Raw genomic sequence first — 7546 nt, forward strand, 5'->3', positions numbered from 1 at the left:
CGCTTCGAGGGTGCTGATTTCATGATGAGGTCGGTCCATCCACATTCATCATCACGTCACGTGAACCGGTGACAAATATGCTACAAACTCCGACAAGGAGGAGTGGGGCGTGGTAGGCGGCGATGCCTCGAGTCCTGTGAGCCAATTCGTGTCCCATGTCCTACTCTTGATTGAGCCACGACCTCACCTTCACTCCGCGTGGCTCAACTGGCCGCCGGACATGGGCACGACCGTCCGACATGGGCACGTACGAGAAGAATGAAGAATCGGAGGACGCACGCTGCCTTAGATTTAGACTAGGTTTAGGTCCGGCCGCTTTTATTTAACGAAATATGTCGAAAATGTAAAGATTTTTGTACGATTTAGATAAAAATCGTCCGGTTTGCAGGTATTTTGTCTGGTTTGTTTAAATACAATTTGAAATGTACACCGGCCTGGTTGGATAGCTGACTCCCATATCAATGTTCGTGTCCGAGGACGGATGTCGTGTCCGCTTTATAGGTCAGCGTTTGAGATTTCCCTATAATATGATAATAAGTATGTCACGGCGTACCATACCAAGAAACATTTCTAGAAGACACGGCACGGACGGCCATCGCCACGCCCGTTGCTACTGTAGAAATTCCCCTGTCCGCCCTAGAAAAAAGGAAACGACCTCGCCTGCCCAGCCGATCCGGATCCGACCCGCACCCACGCCCTCCACGCTCCACTTTCCTTTTTAGTTCCGCCTCCACGCCACGCCTGCTCGCCGAAGCCGTGTCCGAGGTTCCGGCTGCCGCCACCGCCTCTGCCCCGGCTATAAAGGCGCGCCCTTTGGCCGCCCCGCTCCTCCTCCTCTCTTCGCCCGGGCCGCGCTGCGCCTTCCGCCTCCTCGCCGCGCTCTGACCGGCCCGCTCCTCCTCTCTTCGCCCGGGCCGCGCCTTCGCCTCCTCGCCGCGCTCCGGCCGGTCTGCGCCGCCTCCTCTCTTCGTCCGGGCCGCGCCTTCGCCTCCTCGCCACGCTCTGGCCGGTCTGCGCCTCCTCCACTCTTCGTCCGGGCCGTGCCTTTCTCCTCCTCGCCGCGCTCTGCCCGGTTTGCTCCTCCTCCTCCTCCCCTCTTCATCCGGGCCGTGCCTCTGTCCTCCTCGAGTCGCATTTTATCTTGCTCGTCCCCGGTCGATTCGTCCGTTTAGAACCGCGTCTGGATTTGGTTTTGCTCGTCCTCGCCGTCGCCGGTTTAGATAAAGAATCCCGCCTGATTTGATTTTGCTCGTTCTCGCCGCCGTTCGTCCGTTTAAGTCGCGACTGATTTGATTTCGCTCGTGCTCGATTCGTCGGTTTAGAATCGCTTCCCCTGATTTAGTTCTGCTCGTCCTCGCCGTCGTCCGTTTTTCCTCGTCCTCGCCGTTGCCCCGATGCGCTCGCGTGTTCTTGGTCCGTCTCGTCGAGGGTCTCCGTCTGGTTTGCGGTTGAGAAATTTCTGCGTGCGCTTCTTCTGTTATCTGAGAGACACTTTGGATCCTGCGTTTCTTGTTCGTGTCAGCGCGAGTGTTACAGGAACGGTCGGGGTCTTGGGTTTTGAAATTGGGTTACGGCCGGAGATGGGGAGACCGATTGCAACTGTCAGTTTGCCGTGCTAGTTCATCTCGGTTCCTGCGTTGTTCGTCGGTTGTTTTCAGATCTCAAACGGCTAGCTTGTTCGTGTTCGTGTTCGTCCGTCAGAGACGTGCCCTTTGATACTCTGGTTCCTCTGTCGATTCTAACTGCTTGTGCGATTCTGGGGCGTCAGAGCTTGTTTCCCTTTGGGCAGGCGTGTGTGCTCACATCCTAGATGCAGGGGTGATTCGTTACGGTTGTTCTGATGGGTGTTACTGCTTCTGCTCTTTTCAATTGGTTATTACTTCCTATCAATGCTTTGCTTCTGTTCCCATATACTGTTAGGCCGTGGGTGCCATTTCTTGCAGGCAGGCAGAGCAGAAAAGTTTTAAAAGATTGCAAACCATGTGGCATGCTGCCTGACTAATTGAACACATGCTGCTGCTACTGTTGGACAAGGTTTCCTTCTGTTATTCCTCGTGTTGCTATTTCCATTTCCATACGAGTACTATATGAGGTGCTGCTAGTTAGTCCCCCTTAGACTTCGTTTTAGATTGCATAGCATAACTGCAGAAATTTTTCATTGCACACCTGGGCATATAATTCTGTTGTGAGCATAACTTCAGAATTTATTTTATCTGTGAAAGCACGTTCATCACATGTTTTTTATCAATGCTGCTCACTTTTGTCACGTCCCTTTTGTTTGTCCTGTTAAATTTTATGGAGCAAATTTTGTACTCACTGGTTAAAATATCGAGAATGCTGACTTCTGTATTTGTCGCTATGTAAGCCATGCACTTGGGAAGCCTGGGCGTGATTAGGATTTGGATTGCATATAGATTTTATGCTATGTTTGTTTATAACCTGGTTGTGATCTAATATAGTGTAAATCTGCTAATTTTCTTAGTTTAATTTATGTTCAACGCAAGTAACATTTATTTAGCCAAATTTTGCTACTTCTGAGAACTTTGTTTTTAGATGTGTTGTATCCATAATTGCCTATTCTGATATTTGCATTGGTCTTTCTATATAAAGTCATTGGCATGTCATGCTGTGACCTATATACCTCTGTTGCTTGGCAGTATCTTTGCCCTTTGATTCTGCTCATCCTCGGTGTCGTCAGTTTAGAGCCGCGTCTGATTTGATTTTGATCTCCTCGTCGTCGTCCGTTTAGAATCTCGTCTGATTAGATTTTATCGTCCTCGCTGTCGCCCTGATGCGCTCGCATGTTCTTGGGTCGTCTCGTCGAGGGTATCCGTCTGGTTTGCGAACTAAAATTTCTCTTTGAGAAATTTCTGCGTCCGTTTCTGTTATCTGAGAGACATGCCAGATCCTGTGTTTTCTGTTCGCGTCGGTGTGACGGTTGTAAGAACGATCAGGTCTAGTTTCGAAATTGGATTACATACGGAGACGGGGACCAATGTCAGTTTGCCGTGCTAGTTCAGATTGGTTTCACTTTCTGGAATTCTTTATAGCTTTCTGAGTTTAATACTTGGGTCTTGCATGTATTAGCTTTCTGTTTGTACCCCTATCTATGTCTGACTGTGTGTGTGATGTGCCCCTATCTGTGTATGTTTCTTTATCTGTTTCATGTGTGCAAGCGCTCTATTGTCTGTGTGTGACTGTGTGTTTGACTGCTTAGATGGGGTGATTCTGATTGTGTTACTGCTTATAGAATTTGTAGATAGATGGGTCTCTTTATCCTCACTCCATATTCCATTTTTCTCCCTACACTTCGCTCAAATGATAAGGGTGTTCCTCTTGCATGTATTCTCATACAATATAATATATATATATTTTTAATAAAAATCGCTAAAAATAAGGAGAATTTGGCCAGCGTGATTAGGGTCGCTCGTTTTTTAACTTTACTTTAGTGGAATTTAACCGGACCTGTTCGTTTTGGCATTTGAGTGTCCAATTGGTTCCTTCTTCATGCTTTGCTTGTGTTCCAATGTCGTCTCCCCATATATGGGGATGTGTTCAGGGATGCAAACCATGTAGGCCATTTCGAGCAGGCAGGGATCCAGGGACGTGCATTGGTCATGCTTCTCTCCTACTGATAGATGATAATAGGCTGAGCAGGAAAATTTGACTCTTGTAACACTCACTTGCTTGGCTTCCACTCCTTTGCGTGGCCGATTTGGCATCCAATGCATCCCATGCCTATCTTATTTCTCACTCACTCATCACAGCACCCATTTCCCTGTTTTTGTTCCTTATTTTCCTTGTCATAATAGTCATGTTTACGATGGTGTTTGACAATGCATTTTTTGTCATATCTGTATTTCGTTATGTCTTATGTGGATATCATATACTTTTTTTTGTATTACTGCTGTTCAGTCCACTGGAATAATGCTTTTCTAAGTATTTCAGGTAGGATATAGACAAATGTCACATTTGCTCTTTTGTTGCTAAGGACGCTGATGGGTTGGGTTTGCTTACAGGGCAGGTATATTAATGTTTTGTACATTTTGTGATGCTGATGTGTGTAGTCCCAAAACGCTTATTTTAGCCATGTTTTCCTTGTTCACTTCACAAGATTATGTATTCATGTTGATAGTATGTTACTCTTTCCAGGACTGATATAATTCTATAAAGAATCATTGAATATGTTTTTACATTTTGCGATGCTGATGTCTGTAGTCCCAAAACGCTTATTTAGCCATGTTCTCCTTGTTCACTTCACAAGTATTCATGTTGATAGTATGTTGCTCTTTACAGGACAGATAATTCTATAAAGAATCATTGGAATATTTCTTTCAGAAAGAAGTTAGATGTCTGGCACCAGAAATATTTTGGCAGTTCCAAGACTTCATGATGACTTCAAGAATAAACAGAAGACGGCTGCTTCTGAGGGCCATCTTGATCTGAACAACTCATCATTCTAATTTTAGCTCACCTCTACAGTCATACAAACTGGCATGCCAAGGACTGCTCAGGGTTCCTATCGCTTTCTGTTTTACCAACTAAGGTAATCAAATTTTAATCTTCAGCTTGCAAATTTATCACCTTATGGGAGGGAAACATTTGCATGTACATGGTCTCTGATTATCTACATATATACTTGAATTGCTTTGAATTTGTCGGACTACTATTCTACATGATGTTCTCCATGATTCACTTGATTTGTTATTTGAGTATTTTCCTGGTGAGTTCTTTAGGTTCATCTTGTGACACAAAATACAATTTTGGTACATGCAGACTCTTAAATTTGGTGATAAAGAAAAGGTACTCCCTAATTTGCTCTCTGGCTCTCTTAAACTTGTCTTTGTTTGTATAACAGTAGTGGCCTCCTGGCTTATAGTTGGGTAATGCAGAGAGAGGTCTGGAATTGAAGCTATAAACTAAAATAATGCAGAGTTGAAGGTTCTGAACTGGAAGCTTGAACAAACAGCTTACTTTTTTTTCATGTCTTCGATTAGTTTCATCCTATCTATGTCTGTTTCTTGTGTGCAAGCACTCCATTGTATCTGTGTGACTGACTGTGTGTGTGACCGTGACTGTGCGTGTGCCTGACTGTGTGTGACCGTGACTGTGCGTGTGACTGACTGTTTGTGTGTGTGACTGACTGTGTGTGTATGTCAGTGTGTGTGTTTGTTTGTCTGTTTCTTGTGCAAGCGCTCCATTGTGTGTATGTGTGTGTGTGTGTGACCGTGACTGTGCGTGTGATTGACTGTTTTGTGTGTGACTGACTGTGTGTGTTTCTTTGTCTGTTTCTTGTGCGCAAGCGCTCGATTGTTTGTGTGTGTGATGTGACTGTGTGCCATTTTATGACTATGACTGTGTATTTGACTGTGTGTGTGTTGACTATGTGTCATTGTGCAAGCGCTCCATAACTACCTATTGGCACCTGATAATGCATGGATATTTCTATATAAGGTCACTGGCATGTTATTTTATGACCTACATACCTCTGTAGTTGGTAGTATCATTGCCCTTTGGACACTCTTCAATGCATTGCTGTATATTTATGATGTTTGTGCTCAGAATGATGTATATGTAGAATCCAGGGGTGGATGGAGGTTTTCATGATGGCTAATTTGATTTATTATTATGGTTGTTCTGATGGTGTGCTTCTGCTGTTTGAACTGAAGTTGTGTATCGCCCATCAACCTGGTCTGTGTTTGTATGGTAATCCCTCTCGAATTTAACTCCTTCCAATTTTGTACACGATATTTATCTCATGGCCGGTATTACCTTATGAATGCATATCCTACATTTTAGTGTGGTGAGCTCACATATTGTGTCAGTATCTACCTATGCAGCTGAATTATTTCCGGATAGGACAGAGGTGCAATGTTTACATCCATGGCAGAAGGTTCTTTAACACCGAACTCATCAAAGGTCCTTGGGCTCAAGAGGTTTGTCATTGCACTCCTGACTTTGCTCGAGAAAAAAAGCTTTTGCACATTTTTTTAGTTATATTTATGATATTTTTTCTACAGGAAGATAACAAAATTATTGACCTTGTAAACAAGTATGGACCAACAAAAATGATCTCATTGCAAGTGGACGTATAGGCAAGCCATGTCGGGAGAGGTATTCTTTTGATTGTTTTATTTTTATATATATGGTTTGCTGAAATGCATTTTTCCCCTCTGCGCAAGACAAATGGGGGATGTTTGCTAATTCAGAAACACACTGGTTACATAAAGAACTGAATGGTAAATAATTCACATCATAAACCTCTGTTGATGCATTGCAGGTCAGCTACTAGAACTTCCTGCTACTGATCCTGGGATGTTCTGAACATGCTCCGGAACATGTTCAATTTATCCACCCTAGGACAGGTGACTACTATGCTCCTTTTATGATTCAGTGTAGCTATATGGCAGAATGAACCCACCTGTGATCTATCATGCTTCTTTATTATTCAATGTTTGTTATTACTTTCTAATGCTTTCTTCTCTTTGCATTGGATCCACTTGCTATGCAGCCACTGCCATGACACAGCAGGTATGCTTGATTTTTTTTTCTTTGTGCTTGAGATTTTTCTTGTTCTGTGATGCATATATCTGACCACTCTTTTCTTAGGCTACTTGGCATGCTCAGCGTGTTTACGTCGGTGGACTTCCTCCAATCGCTAATGAACAGGTAATTGCCTTGAGTAACTTGTTATTTCTTGGCGTCTCTTTCTCTATCCGCAGTCCTTGCTAACTATTTTGTTCTTCTTTTTGCAGATGGTTGCTCTATTCTTCAATCAAGTTATGGCTGCTATCGGGGGAAACACATTTGGTCCAGGTGATGCAGTTGTTAATATGAAGCTGATTTTTGAATTCATACAAAAACATCTTAGCTGGCATAATCATCTGACTGTGTGTGTGTGTGTGACTGACTGACTCTGTGTGTGTGGCTGTGTATATCTTGTGTGTGAGACTGACTGTGTGTGTTCTACGTCTTGTGTGTGTGATTGACTGTTACTGTGTCTTGTGTGTGTGTGTGTGACTGACTGTTACTGTGGCTTGTGTGTGACTGTGACTCTGTGTGTTGGCTGACTGTGTGTGACTGTGACTCTGTGTGTTGGCTGACTCTGTGTGTGACTGTGTTTGTTTGTTTGTTTGTTTGCTTCATGGTCTGTCTTGTATGCTTTGCGTTCTTGTATGCTTTGCGTGTCTTGTATGCTTTGCTGAATGATTGGTGTTGTATGATTGGTGTTTTGTTTGTTGTGGTGTAACACTGCCTTTGCCGGTCCCAAGCCCGGATGTGAAAATGTGGAGGGAGCTGCAGTTAGCTTCTTTGTATTGTTTGCATTACACACAGTTTGCATTACCTTCTTTGTGGTTACTGTCCTGATCGAAATAGTGGATCTTCACATAATGTGTGATAGCATGTGATTCAAGCTTTGAAATGCATCCTGCCTTGCTACGAAAACCTACGCATGCCAGGAACATCCTGATTCCTTTCTCAAGCTGTATGAGGTCAGTGTTTACTTACGATAATGATACAAAAGGGAAGCGAATGCTGATTGTTC

At 43.9% G+C, this 7546-nt stretch overlaps 1 long non-coding RNA gene across 20 annotated transcripts; it reads left to right on the plus strand.

The window, feature by feature from the left end:
* The first annotated feature begins 720 nt into the window (after window positions 1-720).
* On the plus strand, window positions 721-7240 carry LOC123113706 (uncharacterized). 20 transcript variants are annotated; one of them, XR_006456140.1, is made up of 10 exons: window positions 745-4024; window positions 4297-4546; window positions 4737-4803; window positions 5563-5706; window positions 5841-5936; window positions 6021-6114; window positions 6281-6365; window positions 6512-6531; window positions 6610-6669; window positions 6756-7240. It is a non-coding gene; the product is annotated as an uncharacterized lncRNA (long non-coding RNA). The 20 variants fall into 20 exon arrangements; XR_006456144.1 differs by having other exon boundaries at window positions 746-4024; window positions 5579-5706; XR_006456143.1 differs by having other exon boundaries at window positions 746-4024; window positions 5586-5706.
* The last annotated feature ends 306 nt before the right edge of the window (window positions 7241-7546 follow it).

The sequence above is a fragment of the Triticum aestivum genome, chromosome 5B (genome assembly GCF_018294505.1).
Source record: "Triticum aestivum cultivar Chinese Spring chromosome 5B, IWGSC CS RefSeq v2.1, whole genome shotgun sequence".
NCBI lineage: Eukaryota > Viridiplantae > Streptophyta > Magnoliopsida > Poales > Poaceae > Triticum > Triticum aestivum.